The sequence below is a fragment of the Mytilus californianus genome, unplaced genomic scaffold (genome assembly GCF_021869535.1).
Source record: "Mytilus californianus isolate M0D057914Y unplaced genomic scaffold, xbMytCali1.0.p SCAF_8, whole genome shotgun sequence".
Taxonomy (NCBI): domain Eukaryota; kingdom Metazoa; phylum Mollusca; class Bivalvia; order Mytilida; family Mytilidae; genus Mytilus; species Mytilus californianus.
The window spans coordinates 85954114-85969829 of record NW_026262734.1 but is presented as its reverse complement, the minus strand read 5'-3'; the positions used below and the strand labels follow the sequence as shown (position 1 = coordinate 85969829).

At 32.3% G+C, this 15716-nt stretch overlaps 1 long non-coding RNA gene across 1 annotated transcript; it reads left to right on the top strand.

Moving 5' to 3' along the window:
- The first annotated feature begins 300 nt into the window (after positions 1-300).
- Positions 301-14141, top strand: LOC127712512 (uncharacterized). The gene is made up of 3 exons (XR_007987113.1): positions 301-332; positions 1687-1779; positions 14043-14141. It is a non-coding gene; the product is annotated as an uncharacterized LOC127712512 (long non-coding RNA).
- The last annotated feature ends 1575 nt before the right edge of the window (positions 14142-15716 follow it).

Here is a 15716-nt window from a genome sequence, read left to right as displayed (position 1 = left end):
TATCAAAATATATAATCAATTGGTTCAGTCATTCCATGACAACTTTGGAAGCCATATACTTTCAAGCAATGCTTTGTCCAAGGACAAACATATCTGCAAACCTTATTCAACTGGACAAAACGTAAACATACGACCGCCACTGATGAGTATTGTGTGAAACAAGCGTTTAACGTCCTAAATAGTAATCTTATTATCTCTGATTACTTTGTTTTCAGGTCAACAGGTCTATGTGCTAAATCACGTCTTAATCAAAACTTAAATGATGAAATTACTCATTGCTGTTTTGAATTTTCTTTTACAGAAAGAAGATGGATCAGAAGTCGCTAAATAAGGTAATTATAATGATAAATGATAAAATCATATGATTTAAATGTTTTTTTTGTATGTAACGGTATATTTTTTAAATTTAGAATATACCGTATTCCAAATTCGAATTTTGACGTAGCATAAATTTCAAGAGTTTAAATCCCTATTGCGTATAGTAATTTTCTAATGTTTACTACGTTTGTATTATGACAGTTTATGAACAAAGTTAATGAACACAGATTGGTATTTGATATTTTACTATTAACAAAGTATTGTTTTCATTCAATAACATGTTGTTCTTCGTTATCACCGAATTAGACTTAACACAAACTGTGCTACTATGAGCAACACGACGGATACGCAGTCTTACGAATGAATGTCAAATGTTGTTTTTCTCTACTGGTTTTTCATTTATGCCATGATTTCTCTTCTACTCATGATTTTGTTATTCTCTCCTTGGTATATTCCACCTTTTTTTATTTATCAATTAGTATTAATAATATTAACTACTGACTCAGAATACAAATAAAGTCAAACGTACTTAGGTTTGATACGCTTTATTGACTGCCTTATTGTTATATTGTTTAGTTTGCTATAAATTAACACAAATGTGCCGTTTCATGGTATAATAATTACAAAACCATTTTGTTGTATGGTTGTTTGTGCCAAAAGGTTCACTTTTCTTATTGAAGTATACCCCACATTTTCTAAAATTTACATTTTTGATATTCGTGTGAATTTCTTTGTAGAATAAAATAGAATAATGAATCAAAGGAGATGTCAGCCGTCAGGAATACGCAGTAAAATGACGCAATGAGAAATATTTATTTATTAATCAAAATAAGAGATTTTACCACTGCATACGATAACAAATGCATAATCTCTTTTATTTTCTGTATTGTTTTCTTTAACATTAAATTATTTGCATAGTGTAGATTAAATGCACTAGTAATCAGAAGTATTGCCCCGAACAGTATATCACATTACAGGAGCTGCTAAAAAAGCACCAAATATTGACGCAACATTAATAACACTTCATCCGATTCCTGCAAAAGTGATGCTTGCATTATGAATGCAATATCCATATATGCCATCTTATTTATCTCCCGTTCGATGGCGTGCACATGTCTTTTTACTCTTAACCTTTTCAGTGTATACCAAACTTTAAGGAGTAGGTGTATATTGGTATAATTGAAGTAATACCAAAGAATGTACAAAGGGAGATCAGTAGAAAGTGTTTCGAACAATGGTTATTTTTATTTTACGAGGAAATTCACATGAAGTATTACACATACTACATGTACTATATTATAAAAACCATTGCTAGTATTCCAAATTAAGGATACTCGTCAAATAACATGAGTGTGTTTTTCTTTACAGGATCTGAAGTTTGCTGTTTTTTTGGGGGAATTAGAAAAGGTCAGGGATTGTCTTGACAAAGGTGCAGATGTAAACGATTCACACGGTGAATGGGTAAGGATAATAAAATAGGCAACCTAATGAATCAATGGTTTTAGGTAAACGATCCCTCAGTGATCATATCTTTGAGAAACGTATTTCTAAAAACTAATCTGACAAAGAATGTATTAATCGGTCGGTTGGATATTTTTTTTATTTTTAAACAAGTGTGAAAACAGATCAGTGTGGATAGTAAGTTTGGATGTTTGATAGTGTTTTTTGACATAAAGAGGTATCTGGTTTTCTCCTATAGGGTTCTATGTTGAACAGTGACAGCAAATCTGTACCAAACACTTAAATAGCAGTGTCTTTTATTTAATATTTAGTTTTAATGTTCAAGACTGTCATGGAGGAGACACTAATTTAAATCAGTGCCAACCGTTCAAAGATTTTATTTAGTTAGACATTGCTTTTAGTATCAAATCTACATATTGGCCAACATGCTTTGAGTGCTTCGTGAATATAAATATGTACGTTTCTGTAATTAAATTTTGTGCATGTGCAACGTTCCATTTTGGGGTTTTCCTTTCAACATTTTAACTTTGGAATAACTTCTTTTTGAATACATTTATCATTTTTAAAAAAGATCCGTTAATGGAACACAGCTAGCTGAGTATGCTCCAACCCTGGGGAGATTTACTTAAAGAAGCAGAAGATTGCAAATATTCTCAAATGATTCCGATAAAATATGTTCCACAATTTTGATTTCGGATAGCAGCAAAAACTCAAAAAAGAAGAGGATCACATAAGGTGCATTTCTGCATGATGTGATTTTAATATGCGAGATGGTATCCGAGGACCTGCAAGCATGAAGTATTTGTATGGTTCTATTTTTGTTCCTTTGAGATGTTAATTTCTTTGTGGTTTGTCCACATAAAACTGTAAATTTGCTCAGGGTCATCACAGTATCGTTAGTAAAAGATGTTGTCTACATGTCTAAATTGTTTCTATGAAGACTTATTATGGTTTTGAGTAACAACAATATACGAATTATGTCAGATATCAATACAGATGCCCAAAACTCCTACAAACTGATAAAAAGTCTTTTAGATATGAACAGGACTGACGGACAAAAGGATTAAAAAAAAATATACTTGCTAACATTACCAGTATGTATAAGTGAACGATCATTTAAACTCAGGACTCATCAGTAGACAGCACATTTTGTCATGTTTTTAAAAAGTCCCACAAAACCACCTAGCGTTATATTGCTAGTAGCACGAGCATTGTTTGGTAAATTTGTACTTTTCTTTATTTGGCTTCTTGACAAAAAATGTTCGGTTTAGGTGTAAATGAAATGCTTTAATCTCCCCTTAAATACTTACATCGAATGGATGCTTCCTCAACAACTCCTTGTGCTGACAGTTGTGATCATCTTACCTTACCTCATGTGCAATTGTGAGTTGTGTGCCAAATCTTTATTTCACAAAGAATGCATTTGCATAGCAATTTGATAATACACTTAGACAAAAAGCTCAATCCAGTGTTATACTTTGTTATAGAAGCCTATCATGAACATTCACCCTTCATAACCACCTCTGACCATCGATGATCCAACAAACATGCCAAACAACATGGATCAGAAGTCTTGAAAAAGGCATATTTATTTATATTATATATACGTATTCCAACTAAAACATATTTAGGTGTGGTAAAACATTCAGTTGCTAGCAAGTAGTTGTCACTTCATGCACACATTAATTGTATATGCTGAGTGTCCTTATTTTTTTGAAATAAGAACATTGATGTCTATTTTACAGACTAGCCGCAGTGAAATCAAAGTTTTATAAAATGTTAGGTTGAACCTAATACTTAAAAAAGTTGTGAAACATTAAAAATATTTCAAATATTTCAACAATTAGCTGTACTTTTAGTTTTTATTTTTTCGATTGTTTGAAATTGCGTATTGACCTCTAGACGTCTTTCAATTATCTTTGGCATTTGGGTTGTTTTCTTATTGTTAGACATGAATATATTCACTTGGCATTTATTTGAAAGGAATATGACATGTTTTTTTAAGATGATGTTGATGATGGTCTTATTGTAATTTTCTGAGGTTTGACCTTTTAATTTTAAGATGTAACATGCCCAAAATATTTTATTTTGTTAAATTCTTGATCAATATATAATTACGTGCAGTTTCATTTAAGGCCATTAAAAATAGGTGTGTTTCCTGTTGCATACTCCCAAAAAATTAGTTTGAAGGTCCCAAAAAATCGTACTAGAAAAAAATACTTGTAAGTCATTACTATTTCAGTTTAACTTTATACAATCAATTTTTGTTGTAAGTTTTTGTGAACCAAATATGTGGATATGATGTCAGTCCTGAAAAATGAAATTGAAACACAAATTTTATATCATTCGAAAAATTCCTTGGCTCACACCGAACAGCATGTACATGTATATATGTAACTTTCACATACGTGTTCATTAAAACCACAAATCGCCCAGACATGTTAATTTCACAATCCCAAATGGTCCAATTATTTACTTCATCAAAATGTGTCTGAATATTTACTCTCCCAAATTTAAGATGTCCAATAATTGTTATTTGACAAAAACTTGTCAACTTGATAAAAACTTTAAGCTCAACTATGTCCTCAATATTTATGCACAAAGGTTCTGACATTCATTGATGAGTAAACAGACACCAAATATTAGGATAAATGGGGAATATGTCCATGGGACACAGATGATGCCCCCGCTTTGATATAGGATTATAAAGATACATAACTGAAGAAGGTAAAAGTGACACTACCCAAATGTGTGCTTCATCTGTTTTTTTTTTGTGGTAATAAGCATTGTGTTTTAGTTTCATAACATTTGCTTGAGAAAAACTTAAGTTTGAGAACAAAAACGAAAAATTCTGTAATTTTTCCATTTGTAAAGGTGCAGAACTCTAGAACAGTAAAAGTGAGGCCACAAAAATTCAAACATCATCTATGTTTTGTGGTAATAAGCTTAAGCATTGCATATAAGTTTCATAATATTTGAATGAGGCAAACTAAAATAGAGAAAGGAAGCGAAAAATTTAGCAACTTTTTCATTTGTAAAGGGGAATAACTGTAGAATAGTAAAAGTATCGCTACCAAAGTTCTTACTTGATCTGTGTTTTGTATCAATAAGCATTGTGTTTAAGTTTCATAACATTTGGTCAAGGCAATTAAAAGTAAGAGAACGGAAACCAATTTTGGGATGTACGGACGTACAGATGGACACGGGTAAAACACAAATATACACAAATAAATTCAGTTTTATCTTGCCAGTTTTTACTGGACTAGTGCAAGTTTTCTCAGTGCTCCAACTATTGATTAAGTGGTAATTTATTAGCATTGGTTTGTTCAAAGTCAGTTGTTTTTATTGAGCATAATAATTTGCAACACATACATTAACTCTTGTAGGTTGATTGATTGATTGATGTACAGTCGCAAATATTTCATGCATATTTAGAGCAAATATAAAAATACAAATAGTCAATTTTGTTCAGTTACATTCCTTGTTTACAAAGTAAATTTTTCTTTTGCACTAATAAATTGCAGTGATGACTTTATATTTTAATAAGGTATCAGGGATTCATGGTATCGCAGGTACATGTACGGCTTCATGCAAAAGTGGTTTCAGGGCTTTTAGAGAAGTACTGTTTCATTTTTACTTCAAAACAAAAGGACGGATTCTGTAATAATATAATTGGATTTATATTTAAATAACATGTGATTGGTTTTCTGAAAAAAAAATCTAAAGGGAGCTAACATCAAAAGTCGAAAGATATAAACAATTCACCAAAGTTTTATGGGAAATTGTGAAAGCAGGTTGTATTTATTGTACGACGTGTTAACGACACACAGATGGTCAGACAACGGTATTCCATAATTCGTCCCGTCTAAAACAGAGTCGTATAAAAAATATTAAGCTGAAATCTTGAATCATTAAATTTTTTAAGTTTGTCTGATGTTTGGTTGAGAGTTAAAAAGTACTATTTCCAACGAAACTGTTAATCTGGCCGGAGTAAAGTAATTGCAGGAAACCTAAAAAATTAATTCAGTGACTTAATACACTGACTCCTGTAATTGAGGGGGGGACATGAGATGATTCCCACATCCCTCCCTCTTACCATTTTTTTTGGTGAAGCATAAATTATCCCTTTTTCACTACCATATCGTCACCTGGTTCCCGCCCGACTATCAATTCCCTCCAACCTACATCCCTCTCATTCCCAGGCTTTGATTCCAGAAAAGTGTCCACCCAGTAGCAGATCTTGGATGAAGGTGGTTTCGGGGTTGGAATCCTGTTTTTGAAAGATCAATGCATTTAAATGGGAAATATGGCTGGAACACCTCCCCCCTAATATCCTTGGTTGGGAACCCCATTTAAAATTACTGGATCTGCCCCTGCTCCCCTTCGTATTTTTATCATACATTGCACTGTGATATATCTTATTTTATCTTATCTTATCTGTATGTATCATACAAAAATACTGCGACTTTTATGAAGCAAAATTCCAAATAAAAAAAAATGAATCAAATAGTTATAACCTCGAGGGTACAACATAATCTAAGTAAAATCTTCAGACACCATATAAAAAAAATGAATCAAAAAGGTACAACAGAATCTAAAGGAAATCTTCATTATTAATTCGAGACATTGTCATACTTATTAATTACCACTATACCATGATTACAGCTAACAGTTATGTAGACTGCATGACCTCTAATACCTTCGATATCAATAAATTAAATGATATATTTTACAGAATGGAGAGAAACCTATTGTGACTGATATATAAAACCTTTCCATCATTATTTACAGCATGTTTTTAACATAAATATACTGACCATGATGGATAGCTTAGTCGATTCTGAAATTGAGGGGTGTAATGTGTGCGAACCGTTTGCATCGGTCAAAGGAAAATTTCAAAAATGATTACATAACTGGAGATAAAACCTATTGCGACTGATATTTAAAACCTTTCCATCATTATTTAAAGCATGTTTTTAATATAAATTTTTAATATAAATACCCTGATGGAGATTTAATGATTAAATATAAATATCCTGATGGAGAGCTTAGTCGATTCTCAAATTGAGGGGTATAATGTGTACGAATCGTCTGCAACAGGTAACGGAAAATTTCGAAAATTTGACCTACATGGTCAAACGAATATTTCTTTTCTCTATATTTTGATAATAAAGACTAACGAAACAATCGCTCTCCTCGCAGAAAAAGTTAGAACATATAAGATTATCGATTTAAACTGTGATATACCAGATTCCTCAATAAAAAGTATTATTCTTTACCAGTTTTTTTATTTCTTCCCTTCCTAAACATCGTGTTGCACATGTCATCAGCTGTTTATCAATTGAAAACAACGCTATCTGATCATCGGTATTTCCATCAATTACGTCAACTTTCGATTAACCAGCGTAACTTATCAGACTATGTTAAAAGACGGACTGTAAATTAAATGTATTTGACTAGTATGTCCTTATATATTTGTGTTAAGTTTACTTACAAGCAGTCTTTATTGTCCAATGTCTTAACAAATTGCAACAAATAGTTGTTTTGTCGTCCTTTGATTCGATGACTTTATATCCCAAAGCAGCTTTGTTTTTTTAAACTCTAAAAAAAAGTTTCCAAAAGTAAACTGTACCATTTTTTTAAATGTCCGCCTCTCATGTAAAATGATTTTGCAATAGTCAATCCCTTTCGCAGTTACAACATCTTACTTAAGCAAGAAAGACTACATTAATAATTGTCTGGGATAATAAAAACTCTTTTAACATCACTTAAACGATAAAAGGCAATGAACAAAGTGTTACACAATCCTTTTTATCTCACTCATTAAGAGAAAAAAACGTTTGCATTACAGACATGAAAGAAGCTTAAAAGATTCAATACAAAAAATTATGGAAATAACTAAACATATTACAGTTTCAGAAAACAAATTCAAAGATATAGGATATGATCATAATATTTTTTTTTTCTTGGGAATATACAGGGTCAAATGTTTTCTTGTTTTCTACGAAATCCGACGGAGAGCAACGTTTTTTGTGATACAAATAAAAGAATTAAACAGATCTGCAACAGTCAGAATGTTCTCCTTACTTGGGTTTTGATTGATTCAGCTGATTTTCTATGAAGGGCTTGGAATTAGCATCTCAAATAACAACGTCTCTACGCAATAAGACTATTTACAAACATTAGCGTCTAATAAGATGATGGTTGGGTGGTTAACTCCCTGTATACCTGTATAGACAACAAATATCCGCATGGTATGTATAATCCATATAGATTGTATATAATACGCATTATATATATTAAAACATGTGTATGTGTTTTCATTATGCGTATAACAAGACAAACAATCGAGTTGCAATAGATTTTAACCAAACTGTAATAAAAACAGTATGATTTATGAAATCATGACTGTTAAATTGTTCAGACTGAATTTCTGAAGCCACTTCATCATAAAAGTGATGTCGGAATATTCTGTGACGAGTTTTCAGATACATTTAAAGTATCCTCATTTTCCGCGCTTATGCTGATTACTTTCTAGTATTAATGAAAAAGAGCAGTTACAATATCGGCAAAAAATGCATGTTTATTATTAAAATACATCTTCATGACCTTTGGGTTCTATTCTATCAAAGCCATTATTCTATATTAAGGATAATCGTTTTATCATATATATTTTCGTGCAAAATCTCCGCAATGCTGCTGTATTTGGTTATTGAAATCTTGCCAAAGATGCAGATGTAAACGATGAAAATGGGATAAACAAAAATCATAGACAGCTCAATGAATCAACGAAAATGTATTCAATGATGATAACATGATAACAAGCAATTCATAAAGAATATGTGATCTCCATTTTTCCCAACAAAGTACGTGTTAATTTAATGTTCTAGTTTTTGATTTTGGAAATGTCGTTCTTCCTTGGATGCATTAGTGATTAAACGTAATAGTTCTGACTTTGAACAGTCTCTTACGAACCGAAATTGTGAAAAGACTTTACTAGATTCAGAATAGTTAGAATTATGTATTGTGTATTTTATTTACTAATTGTTGACCTCTCAAACACGAATGTCAGACAAAGGGGTTGGTTTTTTACGCGTTTTACTAGATGACCATCAATAGTATTCAGTATATATTTAAATAACAGAAACAAAGTGGTTTTTGTATCTATACTATGAAGATTAGATCCGATTAAATAATGCACAGGCGCTCTTTTCTTTCTGCATTTTAATTATTTATAGTGTGATTTATTGAACAATCTTTTTTAATAAGAAACACAGCGAATCTGAGGACTTACCTTATGTGTATTGAATACGTAAGCTTCACAAAATTTCGTGCACACAACGGTACATTGCCGGCTTATCTGCATGTTCTACAAAGAAATTGTCCACTAGATTGACAAAATGTCTGTCCGCAGTGAAAGAGGGTCTTCAGAAATACTTCGAAACTGTTTACTCGCGTAACCATATGTGGTTTCTAAAAAACTCTAAAGATATGCTGGATAATTTTAAATCTCGATTTTTCACTGAAATAAATTCTATCGAAACTTTTTGTTTTTTTTCAACCCTGTATACTACCAATTCCCATGTGAAATTGGAAAATCGTCTAAAAGAAATAACACGCAGTGCTTTTCAATATAAAAATGGTAGCATACGGTATAAATGTATTGATTTTGAACACCATACGGCACATTTTGTTTATAGTGAAAAAAAAGGAAAACATGCTACACAGAGGACCTTTTCAAAAAATTGTCGGCATTCCTATGGGTATGAACAGTGCGCCTCTCCTTGCCGGCCTTTTTTTCTTATTTGCATATGAGTCGAAGTTTCATCAGACACTTACAGATGGGTGCAGTCCTAACCTGTACAGCAAGTTAACTTGCTAAGCAGACATTTTGACTGGTAAAAGTTAACCTGCGGCAGGATTTATGACTACTCTGACCAATCATAGGACCACAATCAATTTAACTCGAAAAGCGGACTTGGTCCTAGGACTGTTTTTATGACTGCCGAAAAAGTTAACTTTGATACAGGTCCGCTACCATTATAAGTTAACTTCGACACCAGTCCTGCAATAAGTTAACTTTAATTTTGACAACTCCGATCAAATCAGACCTGATCTCAAGTTAACTTTTGGCTGGTCTGCTTAACACCGAATTAACTTGTAACCAGGACCGCTCTACATGCATTCATTAAATATTTTTAAATGTCTTTGTTTCTTGATATAAACAATACAGACTAAATATATTTGTGAATAAAGTAGTACGCATAAAATATTTCTTTGTTATATGCATTTCTCCGTTATCTGCCTTTTTTTATAAATTGAAAACGATATTGTTTACACCATGTACATTGCTAATGTGCGTTGAACATATATTTCAATAAGTATGCAATTCTTGAAGTCGTATGTACATGTATTCTATATAAAATGTTTACGTTCTGATCTGTTTTAAAATGTAGCCTAATTATTCTTAAAAATTTGGTTATCAGATAAAATCAATAAACAATGACAATAATGCATAGTACATAAATTGTATAAAAATAATCATGATAAATGAAAGCAATATTAGTGTACAGTTACTAATATATATCATGTTAATGGTCGGCTATAATTCAGAGTGACATCGTTACTACTGTTTCTTTTTCTGCATCAATTAACTGTGCCAGCATGTCCTCATTTTATTCAAATAATTAAATCATCACAAAAAATCAGCAGTTTTCATATCTCAGACTGGCTCGCTTAACTATATTATTTGACCGCATCAACCAAAACTGACCATATTTGCACTTTATTATGTAAATGTATGTAGCCGCATGATAAATCAGTAATTTTATTTTTTTTAATGTCAGGATGTATTGTATGATACAAATGACTGTAATATTGGAACACAATGACTACAACATTTTGTCTGCATCAATTGAGAGTACCAGCATGTCCTCTTGTTATTCAAAATAATGAGGCGTTCAACTAATTCAGTAGTTTGGATACCTCAGGCTGGCTTGTATAACAAAAACATTTGACCGCATCAACTATATTTGCACTTTATTATGTAAATTTATATGGCCACATAATAAATCAGTTATTTTGTTTATGTCAGGATGGATTGTATAATACAAATGACAGCAATATTGGAACACAATGACTACACAATTTTATCTGCATCTATTTAGAGTGCCAGCATGTCCTCTTTTATTCAAATTAATGATGCGTCACAAAAAATCAGTAGTATTTATATATCTCAACATGCTCAAGCTGGCTTGTACATGTTGTATAACAAAACTATTTGACTGCATCATCCAACAATGACATGACTGATTATGTTTGTACTTTATGATGAAAGGTATGAGACCGTATCATCTGGGGATAGTGTAGTCTAGTATATAATGCCGTTTGATTGATTTTTTTGGTAGATAAACGTCCAGGGGCAAATATTTCATTCATGTTCAGGATGAGTTTATTTTTTCAGACGTCCCAGGCATCATTTATAACCGGTAAAGACGAATCTGCCGAAATTGACGATATAGTTTTTAACCACACAACACACTTAGTATACATTCGGACACTATACAATTTTCGATTGAACATTTTGTCAAAAATTGAATCGTAAAAACAAGGAAAACAACAACAAGACGAATTACGATGGAAACTCCATGTATTAAATGCATATAATTATATTTAGAAAGAGACAGTAAGAAATGGGGAACGAAGCAACGTCAACAATGATGTTTATATCCCATCATATAAAAATAGTTTTCCAATGCGTTGGATAACCTTTCTATCTGCCTTCCAATTGAAAAAAAACCTTTCATTTCCTTATGATAGCTGCATGTATATATTTTGATCAACAAGTTTGAAATTTTATAGCCTTTATTTAATGTATATAAGAATAAAAAATGAAAAAAGAAATTTTTAATGTGTATAATATGTATGTATACAGAGTCACTAACGAGTATAGTAATTTGCTATACTGAGGGAAAAGAACAATACGATAATTGTTTGAATGATAAAAGCTCAGAGTTAACACGAAAAGTCTTAAACACGGCGATTTGTCATAAGCAGACCAGTCTTGAGGTCTGGTCAGTAGCAGACCTGTCCCCAGGTCGGGTCTGGGGCGGACCTATCCACAGGACTGGTCAATAGCAGACTTGTCCACAGGTCTAGTCTGGAGCAGACTTGTCAACAGGTCTGCAGCAGTCCTAAAAAAGCAGATCTAGGTCTAGTCTACCACCGACGAAGTTAACTTCCTTGTCTGCTTAAAATTTCTTAAGTTGGAAAGCAGTCATAAAGTCTACTCCAAGTTAATTTTTGTACAGGTAAGGACTGCACGCATCTGTATCAAAGAACAAGAAAATTAAAGAAGCCAGATCATTTAATTTCATATTCAGATATATTGATTATGTTGCTCTTTTTCTGATTGGGTTACATTAATATATCATAAAACTAGAAATTAAAGAAATAGCAGACACGGCTTGTTTCGCCTCATTTTTAAACTTACATGTATACCTCGAATTTAACATAAGTGTTCGTCGCAGTACAGTACCAGAATCTACTACAAATGAGATGATTTTAATTTTGAAATTATATATCCCCCCCCCCCTTTAGCAGCAACAAACTAACGTCACCTGCAAATGGGATATACATTTCCCAACTCATTCGGTATTCAGGAGCTTGCAGCCGCTACTCAGACTTTATTAAAACGTCACCAGTGTCTAGCAAGAAAATTGATTAACCAATGTTATGTCAAAGAACGCCTCGTCATTTTTTAAAAAGCTCATTTGAATATACATAGGCTTTGTTGATAAATATTCCGTATCAATTTCACAAATAATACATGACGGTCTTTATTCTAGATTCTAGGTTCTGACGTTTTTCATCATCTTTGATTACGTGTTATAGTGTTCTTTTTATTTGTTTTTGTAATTTTTTTACCTTTACTGTTTAGTCCAATTTTGTTGTTATCAAATAGTCCGTTTTTATGTATGTTGGCGTTTGTTTTGTTAAAGTTCAATGTTTTTGTTGTTTTCCTCTTATAGTTGATGTGTTTCCCACGGTTTTAGTTTGCAACCCATATTTGTTTCGCTTAATTGATTTATGACCATTGGACTGCAGTATACTACTGTTGCCTTTATTTGGTATATTCTTTTTGCGGGGTTAATTATTTATACATCTCGGCATTGTGTTATTGTGATAAGGACATTTTTGTATACTAAGTACTTGTCTTTCATTTTTGCTTATGTACTTCCATTTTCTTTTTTTACAAATACCCAATTATTTGAGCAGCGATTTATTGGATTTTATTTTACTTGAACCAAACTAGTCAGAGACCACAATTAAACCCTTCTTAAATATTGTTGTCACAAATTTAGTTCCTTAAATTAAAGTGTATTTTTACTCCTCTCTGTCTTTTCTTTGAACATTTACTATTTTTGTGTATGCAATGAATGAAAAGTCCTACAATATCCTGTCTGATATATTATTTTGAACATAAGTGAGTAAGCTGGTCAGGCTAAAAGTATGTGATTTCTTCTCCTCGGAGGCTCATGGGCTTCACCAATACAAGAAGTGTTATGTTTGTTGTTGCTATGAGAGAATGGGTTAGTAGACTTTGTATATTTTTTATATGTTTTGGCGAAACATTTAACCTTCATGTACACAAAATCCTGTCAGATGCAGGTGCTTTTTTTATAAAATTATTATGGTCTCGGGCCACTTGATGCATAACCTATAACCGTAAAAAATTAAGTTGTATTGTAATATACAGTATGTTATTTAAATAGTTTATAGGTTATGCATATGGTTGTTTTAGATTACGTTTTAAGATGCATTAGTTATATTTGAACACAACTTTTTTAATATCAGATGGTTATAAAAGAGGCAAGATCAGATGTATTTGTATATATTTAATTCTCTAGTTACATTTACTAGTGTCAGTTACTGCAATGTAAAAACAAAACAGTTCAGTTTTAAAACTACATGTTTAGTGTCCAATTTATTATTTTTCGAAAGTAAAACCACATACATGTTTATTTGGACATCTTAAATGCGATGGGCAGAGCATGGTTTACGTACACAAGCAGTTAACTTAGTATCAATTACAATTTAAGAAAAATTGAAATTTACAAAAAAAGGTTAACGTTAACATTGTTAACGTCGCATATTGTTAACTAGCGATATCTAGTATTTCATATTCCAAATAGTTCTATAAATTCGGTCATTTCTTACCATTTTTATAAATACGATGACAGTTGTAACTTTTTTTATTTCAGTTCGAAGGTGACACTCCTTTACATGTTGCAGTTGACTGTGTACATTCGGAAATAGTCCGGTTGTTACTAGAAAGAGAAGATATAGATCCAAACAAAGGAAATAGGGTGAGGATGAAGTTTTTACCTGAATTGTTAACCTGTGTTATGTTTGTTAAATCGGCCTTCGAAAACCAACAATATCAATGTAAACACAATGTTGCTTACATTTGTACACACCTTCGAAATACACTTACATATTCGTTCTTTAAATCGAGCTTCACTGATGAGTGTTTTGTATAGAAAACGCGCCTGTGGCGTTCAGGAGTACAAATGTATAAGCTTAGTACCTTTTATGAGTTTTTTGGCACATGTATTCATGCTTTGAAACGCAAACTATTACATTTTAGATTTTTGTCAGAAAATCTGTCTGTGCCAATAATCAAGTACCCTGTATAAGCCGTTTAAATAAATATTACCTAATTTACTATACAAAGCTGAGAATCTGACATAAGTATAAATGATTCAAGTGGTCTCAGTGGGTGAGAGGCAGCGTGCTCACTTCGAATGCAGAAGGTTTTAGAATCGATCCCCGACCGAGTAAATCTTAAAATTGGTGTAAATTTGCACAAATGTACGTATTGTTTCATTTCGAAAACATGAACTTCCAATATATCATTATTTGCTATTTTTATTAATTTGCTGTTTGCATTTATACTTGTTTTTCTAATTTAAATTGGATATTCCCCAAGTGGTCAGATAAGCCATGCACATGTTTACGAATAAAGGTATCTGAATCAAAATTTCCTTTACTTACACGTTTGCCTTAGTACATGTAACTTTCTACAACAGAAATTACGTATACATCATTTAATTTATGACCGAACTTTGACTGTGCACTTGTACAACTTTGTGTTGTCTTAGCCAAACTAAGTGCTGGAGATGTAATATCACAGGAGGCCGATTTCATGCTTAATGTTTGATAAAACGCAAGAACATGGCAAGTAGGCAGAATAAAAAACTCAGAAAAAAGCCAGGAATATGTTGTCCATGGAATTGTGCTCTCCGAAATAATAAAATACATAGACGGCACACTGTCTAAAACAAATATTGTGCCAATCTTCAAGCTTCCCGGATCACGCTATATCATACAGTAAACGCATAAACCAACTTGGAGTTGTCATGGAAGGAAGGATTGATACAACGCATTAAAAAAAAATAGAATGTATCTGCCATAGCAGATCTGCAAGCATCCAAGCAAAGTAGATTATTTCCTGATTTTCAACGAAGGTGTTCGTGAAGCTCTGAAACAGGTCACATCTTAAAAGCGTGAAAATGAAAGCAGCATCATAGCCAAAGCAGGCAAAATAGTTTGGAGAGATGTGCTTGATACTAAGAATAGCTTACAGGTACAATCAATAACAGCTGTCAACATGAATCTGTTCCTAATACATTAGTTTTCTTTTGTAAGAATGATACTAGGTCGGCCAAACATCGAGACAAAGTCCAGTAATATCGTTGAATCGCAGACAGCACGTACCAATTCTCAGCTATAACAGTTCAATTGTGCAACTTGTCGTCGAAAGGATACAACAACTGCAACGTATCAGTCTTCAGATAGAGAGCCACGTGTTTCAATGTTTGTGGAACTGATTCATTTTGAAAGCCTTCATTGAATGTCCCTGTAAATCTTTTCTT